This window comes from Neolamprologus multifasciatus, chromosome 9, assembly GCF_963576455.1.
Source record: "Neolamprologus multifasciatus chromosome 9, fNeoMul1.2, whole genome shotgun sequence".
Lineage (NCBI taxonomy): Eukaryota > Metazoa > Chordata > Actinopteri > Cichliformes > Cichlidae > Neolamprologus > Neolamprologus multifasciatus.
This window is the reverse complement of record NC_140447.1, coordinates 10,827,411-10,840,059: the sequence shown is the minus strand read 5'-3', so window position 1 is coordinate 10,840,059 and position 12,649 is coordinate 10,827,411. Positions and strand designations below refer to the sequence as shown.

Below are 12,649 nucleotides of genomic sequence, written 5' to 3'. Positions count from 1 at the left end.
GGCATTTTGAAAGAAAGATTTAACAGAGTAAGCATTAAAGATGAGGCATTAGTGGTTTTATTAGTCTTACAAATAACTTAGATATTTTCATTGTCCATTGTAACGGTAAAATATATTTTAAAATACACTAATAAACAATCGGTAAAGCGATACAAGAGAGCACAACACATTGTAATAATTTAATTATTGTAGAAGACCTGCAGTCTCTCTCATCCACCGTCCACACTGCCCTGCCTCAGTCTCTAGCCCTTCACCTCCTCTGCTCCTCAGGCCTGAAATACTGTTAAATCTGGCTTCTCTGCTCCGGATTTCACTCTTTATTTGTTCATATTAGAACTCCACCACACTCTGGACTCTGTGTTCAGTTCAGCTACACTTCCTGTGCCAACAACACAGCCAGCAACACGCCAGTTCTCCACACCTTCCATCACACACTGACCCACCCTGACCCACAACATCCATCCATGACCCACTCAGCCCTGCAGTAATTATTCATTTTTTATCTAACACTGCAGTTAGATAAAAAATGAATATTATACTATATATTCATCTACCAATTGCATCTCCCTAGCTGTGGCACACTACATAATAAAAATGTGTATAACAGATACACGTTGCTAGGAAACCAAGCATGCCACAGATTTTTTTATCCCATGCACTGGAGAATTCCTTATATGATGAATAAACACATTATAGGAAAGGTTCAATAGAATTCAGTTAAATTAGTCTGTGAAGGTTCTCAGTCATCCAGGTCATCGTAGTCAAAGGAGCTTGCAAAGAAAAGCGTCTGGACTTCTTTAAGTTACTTGAAGACGTTTCACCTCTCATCTGAGAAGCTTCTTCAGTTCTAAGGTCAAATGGTGGAGAGTCCCAGATATAACCCTAGTGGGAGTGTCCCCCCACAGAGGGACAAAAGGACCCCCTGATGATCCTCTAATCGCCTGAGCCAAGGTGTGGAACTGGGTGTGGGTCCCAATCAGCCAGAGTTTCGGGTGATTTCATTGTGAAACCTGGCCCCACCTTATCATGCGAATTCCTGAGGTCAGATGGCCCAGGGTGTGAGTGGGCCTTAAGGCGTCTGGGAAGGGATCTCAAAACTGGATTATAGATGGCAGAGAGTTGGTGTCGTAAACCACCGCCTCTGTTCAAAGATGGTCGCTCACAGTGGACATAGATGGCTTCTTTCACTCCTCTTTCAAACCATCTGTCCTCTCTGTCCAAAATGTGAACATTGGCATCCTCGAAAGAGTGTCCTTTATCCTTAAGATGCAGATGGACAGCTGAATCTTGTCCTGTGGAGGTGGCTCTTCTGTGTTGTGCCATGCGCTTGTGAAGTGGCTGTTTGGTCTCTCCAATGTAGAGGTCTGGGCATTCCTCGCTGCACTGTACGGCATACACCACATTGTTAAGTCTGTGTTTTGGCGTTTTGTCTTTCGGGTGAACCAGTTTTTGTCTGAGTGTGTTGCTGGGTCTGAAGTACACCGGGATGTCATGCTTGTAGAAAACCCTCCTGAGTTTCTCTGATACACCGGCTACATAGGGGATGACAATGTTGTTACGCCTGTCCTTCTTATCCTCCCTCGCTGGTGTCTGATCTTCTTTTCTGTGCCTCTTTGCTGACTTTAAAAACGCCCATTTAGGATAGCCGCACGTTTTGAGTGCTTCCTTTACATGTGTGTGTTCCTTCTTTTTTCCCTTCAGGCTTAGAGGGAACATGTTCTGCACGGTGGTGTAGGGTCCTAATTACTCCAAGTTTGTGTTCCAGAGGGTGATGGGAGTCAAACAGGAGGTACTGGTCCGTGTGTGTGGGCTTCCGGTAAACTTCGATGTTGAGGTTGCCAGTCTCTTCAATGTGCACAGCGCAGTCCAGGAAAGGCAAACAGTCATCCTTCGTGTCTTCCCTGGTGAACTTGATGTTTTTATCCACAGCGTTGATGTGCGCAGTGAAGGATTCCACTTCTTGTGTCTTGATTTTGACCCAGGTGTCGTCTACATATCTGTACCAGTGGCTGGGTACTCTTCCTTTGAAAGAGCCAAGAGCCTTCCTTTCCACTTCCTCCATGTAAAGGTTGGCTACAATAGGTGACACGGGGGAGCCCATAGCACAGCCATGTTTTTGTAACAAATACAGACAAAAACATGGCTGTGCTATGGGCTCCCCCGTGTCACCTATTGTAGCCAACCTTTATATGGAGGAAGTGGAAAGGAAGGCTCTTGGCTCTTTCAAAGGAAGAGTACCCAGCCACTGGTACAGATATGTAGACGACACCTGGGTCAAAATCAAGACACAAGAAGTGGAATCTGCGCACATCAACGCTGTGGATAAAAACATCAAGTTCACCAGGAAAGACACAAAGGACGACTGTTTGCCTTTCCTGGACTGCGCTGTGCACATTGAAGAGAATGGCAACCTCAACATCGAAGTTTACCGGAAGCCCACACACACGGACCAGTACCTCCTGTTTGACTCCCATCACCCTCTGGAACACAAACTTGGAGTAATTAGGACCCTACACCACCGGGCAGAACATGTTCCCTCTAAGCCTGAAGGGAAAAAAGAAGGAACACACACATGTAAAGGAAGCACTCAAAACGTGCGGCTATCCTAAATGGGCGTTTTTAAAGTCAGCAAAGAGGCACAGAAAAGAAGATCAGACACCAGCGAGGGAGGATAAGAAGGACAGGCGTAACAACATTGTCATCCCCTATGTAGCCGGTGTATCAGAGAAACTCAGGAGGGTTTTCTCCAAGCATGACATCCCGGTGTACTTCAGACCCAGCAACACACTCAGACAAAAACTGGTTCACCCGAAAGACAAAACGCCAAAACACAGACTTAACAATGTGGTGTATGCCGTACAGTGCAGCGAGGAATGCCCAGACCTCTACATTGGAGAGACCAAACAGCCACTTCACAAGCGCATGGCACAACACAGAAGAGCCACCTCCACTGGACAAGATTCAGCTGTCCATCTGCATCTTAAGGATAAAGGACACTCTTTCGAGGATGCCAATGTTCACATTTTGGACAGAGAGGACAGATGGTTTGAAAGAGGAGTGAAAGAAGCCATCTATGTCCACTGTGAGCGACCATCTTTGAACAGAGGCGGTGGTTTACGACACCAACTCTCTGCCATCTATAATCCAGTTTTGAGATCCCTTCCCAGACGCCTTAAGGCCCACTCACACCCTGGGCCATCTGACCTCAGGAATTCGCATGATAAGGTGGGGCCAGGTTTCACAATGAAATCACCCGAAACTCTGGCTGATTGGGACCCACACCCAGTTCCACACCTTGGCTCAGGCGATTAGAGGATCATCAGGGGGTCCTTTTGTCCCTCTGTGGGGGGACACTCCCACTAGGGTTATATCTGGGACTCTCCACCATTTGACCTTAGAACTGAAGAAGCCTCTCGGATGAGAGGTGAAACGTCTTCAAGTAACTTAAAGAAGTCCAGACGCTTTTCTTTGCAAGCTCCTTTGACTCAGTTAAATTAGGTTTGATTTATCAAGCAATATATCACAACAACAGTCACCTCAATGTGCTTTATATGTAAGTTAGAAACCGTACAATAATATGGAGAAAACCCCAACAATCAAATGACCTTTGAGCAAGCATTTGGGGACAGTGGGAAGGAAAAAACTCCCTTTTACCAGGAAGAAACCTCTGACAAAACCAGATCCAACTGGCTGAGGGGGAAGGGAGGAGACAGCACAAAAAACAGAGTTAACAGAGTTAAGGGGTCAAAATAATCTGAAAATTAACTAGTAAAATATTGACCTACTGACCCCAAGTTTTCAGATGAACTCATACCTCTTCTCAATAGTTCATAGTCACCACTCTGGAGACTTTTTTTTTTTTTTTGGCCCAGCTTTAGCCTGCTTTAAATGGCTCTACAGTACAATGAGTTTACTTCTGGTGTGAGGACTGAGATCCACTTCATAGCTTAAAGGAAAATAGATATTGACATCTTGGTTGACAGCCGTGAGGAAATGCTATGCTTTTGATGGGCCTTCATTTATCTCAGAAAGCCTCTTTCGCTCACATTATTATCTAGCATCTGTGTTCCCTCAGCTAGCTACCACACAGCCGCCGTTGCCTCTTTATGTCTCTCGCTTCCTCCGTCCATCAACACCAAATCACCTGTTGCTCCAGACTTCATGTCTTAGCCATTTCTTTACCTCCGTGTCTTTGATCCTCCTCCTTTAGTTCATCTCTAGCTGACACCCTCCCAGTTTGAGATTGCCAGGTTGAGGAGCTCAAAAGAAATTTTTATCAGTTGGAGCAGAAACTTTACTGCGCTGGAAGAATCTGCTTCAGAAGGCTGTAAGAGCTTTGAAAATTGTGCATACTCGATGTAAGGTTGTTTGGACAAGAGCATCTGAGTCTTTGGTGCCAACCTGCAGCTGCAGACAGGTGGAGGCAAGCAGGCGAACGCTGACATACGCCTGCACAAACTAAATCCTGGTATGATTTATTAGCGCCACCTGTCCCCGTAAAGTATTTAAAAACTCAACAGAGTCCTCGTCTTCTTCTCTTGCAGCTCATGCTGTGACATCTCCATTTTTAAACCTCTTGTTAACATCAGTAATGAAAGCAATACTACTTGAGTGGAGCATTTAGTATTGACGGTCCAGTACCTAACATGTACCAGTCTGAAGCCAGCTGTCGTGGGTGTGTTCCCCTGTGAGCACTATTAATATAGAAAGTTACTTCCCATCCAATTAATCTGATATTCCCAAATGCAAAAACCTGCCCAAACACTACACATATGAACCGTGAAGGTAAAACAGAGAAGAGAAAGAGCAAGTTTGAAGGATTCGGCAGTGCACAGGCCACAGGAAGAAAACATATCGCGGTAGCAACAGCAGAGCATAGTGCATCGTATTTAGAGGCCACAGCTGTGTGAAGTCATCTGTATACAGCTAGTGGCAAAGTGTCGCCACATCTGTGTTCTCTGTGACAGTGGACAAAAGTGGAGATTATTCTTGGATGGTGAGACCAAAGTGTTGCGAGCAGTAATGTACCACGTCAATCAAGGCTGCCTTAATTAACTGCTATAAAAGGCACTTGGTACATTTTTAATTTTTATTCTTTTTTATTTTAACTTATTTTCAGTTTTTTTAAGGAATTCATTCCTGGTTGATTTCTTGACACCTGTAGTTACTGTTAGTGAGAGCGAGGATGGATGATTACTGCAAGTCACAGAACTCTGGAGGCGACAAAGGAAGCTGCTGCCTTTATAATAAAGATGTCAGTTACAATGTAACAAGTGTAACATTGTAACAGTTACAAGGTAACTGTAATTATTAAAAAATACATTTTTCTAATGAGAGTTATGTCATGTTATCTGAACTATAGCGCAGCATTTAATGAAACACCTTGTCTCTACCAAAGCTGTCATTTTTCCCATGAATAAAACATTTAGCATTACATGCTCATTCCATTCATATTCACCTATTTAAGACGTTTAGGATGTGACCTAAAACCACCGAAACCCCCAATTTTGAGATAACAGGTATCAAAACAGTGGTTATTAACTTCCTGTGAACCCGGACTTTCTGCTGCAGGATCACTGCACACTTACACAAAAGGGGGAATTTGATATCTTTTGAGTCTTTTCTTTCAGCACAAAATGATTCAACTGACCACCGAATCTTGAGAGTCTGCCTTCAAAAGGAGAAAAATAAATACCCTAACTCATATTCACAGATTTATTTCAGTGCATTTCTAACATGACAGGTATACACAGCCCTGTATCCTTGTCCTGATATGTTACAGGTTAGACACAATGTTCAGCTCTGACACTGTCCCACAGACTAACGAAGAAGGCGTGGGAATCGCTTTAGGTTGTCACCAGATCAAAGTGGAATTAATTTTATTGATTGACGAGGTATTCTCAGTGATAAATAGCAGAGAAATGTAGCTGATCAATTTTCTAATCTTGGTCCATGTAGCTGCAATACCAGCAGTGTGAAAAAAAAGTATTAAAAGCAGATTAGAAATAAGCAAGATGACATTTTTACATTTCTTACACAATCAGCTGAATGCAAATTCCAGTGACAATGCACTACATGCATTTTATGCTGTTGTAATTTTAGAGCTGAGGTACAGCTTAATAAGTTACCTATATAAACATAGATGTGTTTATATAGATTTAGTTCATACAAATTTGATGTTAATACAAATAAAGATGACAGGGAAGTGAAAAGATGACTCTTCCATCCAACTTAAAAAGTACAAAGTAAAAATAAGGGGGTACCTTTATAACACTGTACACTCTTAGACTCAGTATATCTCACTAAAGCTCATGCTACACCCCTCAGGAGAGGACAGACTGAGGGTTAGACTGCAGACCAATGTCAAAGCACACAGGGAGGAAAAACTCAACAACAACACAGATCACCAGATTTACTATTTCAGTAACAAAGAGATCAAATCACGAATACAGTCCTGAAATGAAACACTAGATTTAAAAAAAGGATCAACACTGGCACAGGCTCCACACACTCTCATAAACACGCCGAGCAGTAAGGTTTTACATCATGCAGGCACCAAGTGTTTGAGCTGTCCACCCAGGGACCGATGGTGAGTATGAAGGCCATATCCATATAATTTTCATACTCATCAAACCATTCAGTGCCCTGAGGACAGGGCCTTTGTCGTCCTCCAAAAAGGTGATCTTTCTAATGATTTACAGCTGTCATTCCGTTAAACCATGCTAGTAAGATGCCCCACCCTGAATACCACCATATCACCTTACTGAAGCAGTTACTGGTTTTCTTTCTAATTTTTTTTGCTGCATCCCTTAGTCCAGAAAAATCACATCAGTTACAAAGACCTTGAAAAGTGAAAAATGGAAAAACTGTATCTATTGTGTGTATATGTACACGTTTGGGGTTAAAAGCAGCATTCGGGCAAAATTTGAAAACATTTTAATACAGTTTTGTTTGTGAATGAAAGGAGGGTGGTATGGGGAAGCCTAGAGCTCACATGTTGAGACAGGACACGGGGGAACACTGGGAATACAGCAAAGGTAAGCACAGCATAGCTTAAACAATCTGAGGCGAGACTGAACAAAAGTCACAGTTTGGCCAATGGGGCGGAAAATAGAGTGTGGAGTTGTGATATATGTACTGCAGGAGCCTGACTGGTAGATGAGTCACAGGTGTGCAGGTGAGTCGGGAGCAGGAGAGAAATGGGGAGCCGTGAGAGAGCGGACAAACGGACGACCGAGAAGAAACACAGTGAAAGCTAAAACCGCAGAAACGCTGGGGCATCAGGAGCAAAGGTGGGACCACAACATTTCCACGTGTAAAGTGTCTTTTACCAAGTACAGCTTCTTTTCACTCCCTTTCAAACCTCCTCTGTCTTCTCCCTTCAGTGCCTACCACTTGCACATACAAATAACTGGATGAAAGAAAGGATGGATTTTGACTGCTTAGTCTCTGTTTGCTGAATAGCCCCTTTCCAAAGACAATCCAGCTTAAACCTATTGTACTGGACTTTCATAAGACCCCTTTTTTATTTTATTTTTTTAATAACACAAACAGCAAAGTGTTTGCCTTCTGTTGTTCCCCATCTGAAGTTGTTGCAGCTTAAGCAGAATTTAAAAAGAGGGCAGCCTATAGAAATCTCTGTAGGCGTAGTTTGTGTGAGGAGAGTCAGTCAGGTGAAAGTGCAATCTTTGCTTTTGAGATAGTGCTTTCAAATTATTGCTGATGTTTGAAGCGGATTGCTATAATGAAAAAATCTTTCCCGGGTCAGCTGGTAGTGACATACATAAAATACACAAGCATAAAATGTAATTCAGGTTTTAAACAAACAACAAAGGACATCATGGGGAGTGCATTACTTTTGCAAAACAGTGTCTTATGATAATTATATTTAATTTTAGTCAAGTCAGCTTTTAGCTTATTTAACTTCCACAGTGGTCAGAATTAGAACATATGCACAATGACCACTTCATTAGGTACACGTGTCCGACGACTCATTAATACGAATTTCTTACCAGCCAATCACATGGCAGCAAGTCAGTTCATTTAGTCATGTAGACATGATCAGTGCAACCTCTGCTCATTTCAGTCAGTATGGACCAAAAGCTCTCATTGTTTCCAGGACCTTGTTCAATCTACTGTTTGCCATGAAGCAAAAGGGGTCCAACCCCTTTTAGCATGGTGTACTTAATGAAGTGTCCCGTGATTGTATATCAACATATTCTCTTTCTTACTAAAAACAGCTGATGCTCATATTTACTGTATGCATACCAAAACAAATTGTAGAAACAGCGGATTTAATAGCAGAGCATAGTTCTGTCCAACTACAGGATGAAGTACACTCAAAGCTTCTTGCACAAAAAAATCAAGAGCTAAGCCACCGTTTCACTGACACTGAACCCACAGAAGGTGCACGAGCCAATCCGTTCTTTTTATCACAGGCCAGAGAAATCAACCAAGTCCACAGATATGAGGAGCAAAGCGACAAGTGACATGAAAGATTTTATCAGCAGAACAGAGGACAGGAGGCACCTCGCCTCGACAAATCCTTTTCTCGTTCTCAGGGATGCAGCAACAATCATTTTTTACTTTGAAAGATGACGTTAACGCGTCACACGAAATGGATCGTGTGTTAATTTCCGTGCTTATATATAAAACAGATTTTTTTTTTTGACTGAAAAATATATGTGTTTACAAATAGTGTACTCTTTATATTGCAGCACTTGCAGGATTTCTACTATTAAGACCAGGTGTGTCTTTCATACATATGCGTGTGCATTTCTGAGAGCAAATGTGCCAGGCAATAGCTCTCCGTTATTGTTCTGCGTAAATCCAAATCTAGTTCAATGGGAATTTTACCTAATTCACACACATACACATACGCACACACATCAAGAGAGATAATTCAGTCATTTTTTTAATCCCAGCCTGATGAATAAATATAAATACTCCCATACAGATGATAAACTCAAAGGGTTTACGGGCGTTACATTAAAATCTCGACACTGTCATTGAGTGTGCAGTCAGACATTTTTCAATCTGATTTCTCATAAAACCATCTTATCCTCAAGCCAGGGATCTTAGTGCAGAAACCAGGCATATCAGAGACATTTCTCTCTTCCTCGCCGTCCACCGAGCGCATTCAACATTCATGTGGTGACCCATTTCATTAATGGAGAGAGCCTTTTTCACCATGTCTCCTCCCCTTCTTCTTCGGCTGCAGTCGTCCTCATAATCGGCCCTCCTGTCGGGGTTTCATGACAAATCTGCTCATTGACCTCTCGTTCACTCGCAGCCACCTCCACCACACTGATGATTCAGTAACCGCTTTGAAGCCGGGGCAGTTATTGACACTTGCATCGGGAAAAACATTCGGAAAAAAATAAGGGCAAGTTTAAATACACTTCTGTCTTTAACTGTAAATCATCATGCAGGCATGTGCGGAAAATGTAGTTGTGTTAGATGGTTTAAAAATTTAATTTAGATTTGATGTGACCAGATTTTATGTGTTATAAAGGTCTGTGCTGGGCCATCAAGTCTAAAACTTAAAACCACAGCCCTTGACCGTCTGTGCTTCGTAACACTCACTGTGTTGCTTTAACGTGAATGTGTTAGAGGTCATTTTTTATGCCATTCCTCCCACTATCTGCAAGCGACTCTGCAAAAATTTATTTCATTGGCACTGAATTAAATTCACCCTGTTTCCATTTATCCCCATCCCCATCTCTGTTTATCCCCATATCTCTAGGAAATACATTCATATCGACTCGATGCGTTACCTGAGTTGCTGCTAAACAGTAATGTTTAGTGCGTGATTGGCCAAGCAGCAGGGATGCCGCATGCATGCAGTGGCAGCATGTATTGAATTTTAAAATCCTTCCAGAAGACATTAAAAAATAGAGTAAAGTATTTAAAAAAACAATTTTTTCAGGGTGTAAGTGGATGGACTAAGATACTGTTTTGTCTGGTAGGGTTGGCTCACAAAGCAGCACTTTAAACAGTATCCACACATCATTGTAAGCCAGCGCCTACTTACAGCTACATGACAGTCCCAAATAGTCTCTCAGAGTTATTGTTATAATGACTTTCTGACTTGAAAATAGCAAATGTGAGACTTTGCAACAAACATGCTAATAAACTAAGAACTTAAAGGCGACCGAGACGCTCATTATGACCTCATTGAAAGAATGTGATGATTAGTTCTACAGTGGTACATAATCTGAAATAGCAAAAAGAGTTTTGCTTCATTTTATCAGTCAGACCTCCCACCGAGCTAGCCATATCGGCATAGGCGACATGAGAAGAGAGCCTCGTCAGTGAAGAAAACACCATATGGCTGTATTTTCCCCTCACAAGCTGGAGCAGATACAGCATTTCTAACAGAGGGAGAACTATTGACGGCGTCGTCATACTGTTTCTGTTTGTCAAAATCACCTCGATCGCAAATAAATACACACAGCAACAGCGGCGTGTGCATTTCTGTGGTAAGATCCAAAACCTCCCCGAGCAAGATATTTGATTCTGATCTGAAGACGACAGGGAGTGATGAATAAAAACTGCCTGATAATGGGATCATTGAGACATGAAAAGCCATTCTGAGCGAGTTATCTTTTGCGGAGGCCAGTGAATGTAGGTGCTCATTATGTATTGCCATCTGATGGTGGTTTAGCCTTCAAGCAGAATGGGAATGCACAATAGAGCTGCAACTAACAAAGGAGGAGGAGAATGCATTCAAACAAAGAAAAAGTGCCATATGGAAGATTGCAGATTTCAGTTCTTTAGGAAGGTACTGTAACTTTTTGCAAGGTAATGACTGAGTGATGGTTTTGGGCTAACGGCTGTGATTGAAGGTGATTGTGATGTTAGGTGATGGGAGTTAGAGACAAAGCATATTATATATTTTATTTCTCAGCTGATTACCACCATGGCAGCATAAATATTCTTTTATCTCTGGTAAATGATTTCACTTTTAGAGCAGTTGAGATAATTTGGAAATGATAATAATTAACACTTTGCAATATACTGTATTTGTTGTGTGTGTTTAACAACTGGTTGATTGGATATCTGAATGTGAAAACCATTTATAGATTTCAAATATAACAGAATTAAAGAAAACCAAGATTGTTACTGTAGTTAATAGATAGTTCAGGTAGTCCATCAAGTCAAGTTCACCCACAGTCCCAGCAGGTCTCTTATATCAGTGCCAGCCCACACCAGCAAGTACACCATTGGTGTGTAGCTGTTTAAGCTACATTAGACTGCCCACAGTGTCAACACATCTACAAGCTACTTTGCAACCCACTTCCATTCTAGCTTTTTCAATCATGTCTGGCTTAATAGATGCCCTATCTATTGTCACTGGTGCCGAATCTGTTCCGTGCTGGGGTTTTGTGGCTGCTTTCCCCACTTCCAACTCTGCACGCACACACATGGAAATGTGGATAGCACACAGTGGGAAGGTGTACTAGCCACACCATGCCTTCCAAATAAAAAAGAAGGTCAGACCACACCAATGCAATCAATGTCCTTCATGTGGTAGGTGTATCAAGCGATTTCTTCATGAATGTAAATACTGTACAGATGGTTTACAACAAGGTGGAGACCAATGGTTACACTCAAGAACGGGAGGTTAGACACCTAAAAGAGCCTCCACAGCTCTGAGAAAGATTCTTTGGACATATGAAACCTAGATGAACCTGGTTGATGGGAATGATGGAAAGAATAAAGTATGGAGAAGGAGAGAAACAGCTCACAATTCCAAGTGTAAAGTACAGAGGCAAAATGACAAAAAAACGTGTTGTTGTTTTTTTACTTTTGGATCTAATTTTATACATTTCTGCACATTTTTTCCACGTAAATTAATTATTATCAGAAAAAAAAACCCTAAATAAATAAATAAATACTAATAGTTATAACAATAATAATGTGCAAGATTTTTGTGAATATTCTGAGTATTTTTTTCGAGTCCGACTTTGGCATGATTTCCACTGACCAAAGAGCGATTACAGATTTCAGCTCATGTTGTCACTGGTTGTGTGTCTGTGGTGCTGAACGGACAGCTCCCATAAAGTGATCCTAATAGCATTTTGCTTGTGTTGTTCAGCTGTTGTTTGTAAAAAAAAAATGTCCCTTTTTACTTGCATTTCTTTTTTAGTTTTATCTAGAAATACCTTCTAATACAGTGTCCTTGTGTGTAGATTTGCAATCACAAAGCAGAGTCAGTCAGATAGTCATATTTTGATGTATGGCTCAAATTATCTCCTCCTCACACCCACTTTGTTCTTTTACTTCTGGCTCATTCGGGAAGCCGTGCAATCCCTCATTTCGCTCACTGCAGATGATTGCGCTACAGGTCTTTCAGGGGATTTTCTTTTTTAAGAAGAGAACATAGTAACCACCTGAGCTACTAATGACCCTCACCCCGGATAAGGAGCAAAGTGTACTAAGACTTAACCCCTCTGGAAAACTGTCAACATTTTCTGTAATTACACCTGCTCTTTGGGTCTTACCCTGGTTTCAGATTATGGCCCCTAGTGGGTGTAGCCGTGTGAAGTGTCTGCTCCAGACACCGGGATTAAATAACAAAGAAGAGTGTTGCCAAAGTTTAATGGATAGTGATGTTAGTAGGAAGCAGTGAGATAAGACTAAAGAA

The 12,649-nt window shown here is 41.8% G+C and overlaps 1 protein-coding gene across 6 annotated transcripts in view; it reads left to right on the top strand.

Annotated features, from left to right (window-relative positions):
* ntng1a (netrin g1a) overlaps window positions 1-12,649 on the top strand; it is a 118,608-nt gene that overhangs the window by 63,929 nt on the left and 42,030 nt on the right. The gene's annotated exons all lie outside the window — the stretch shown is intronic.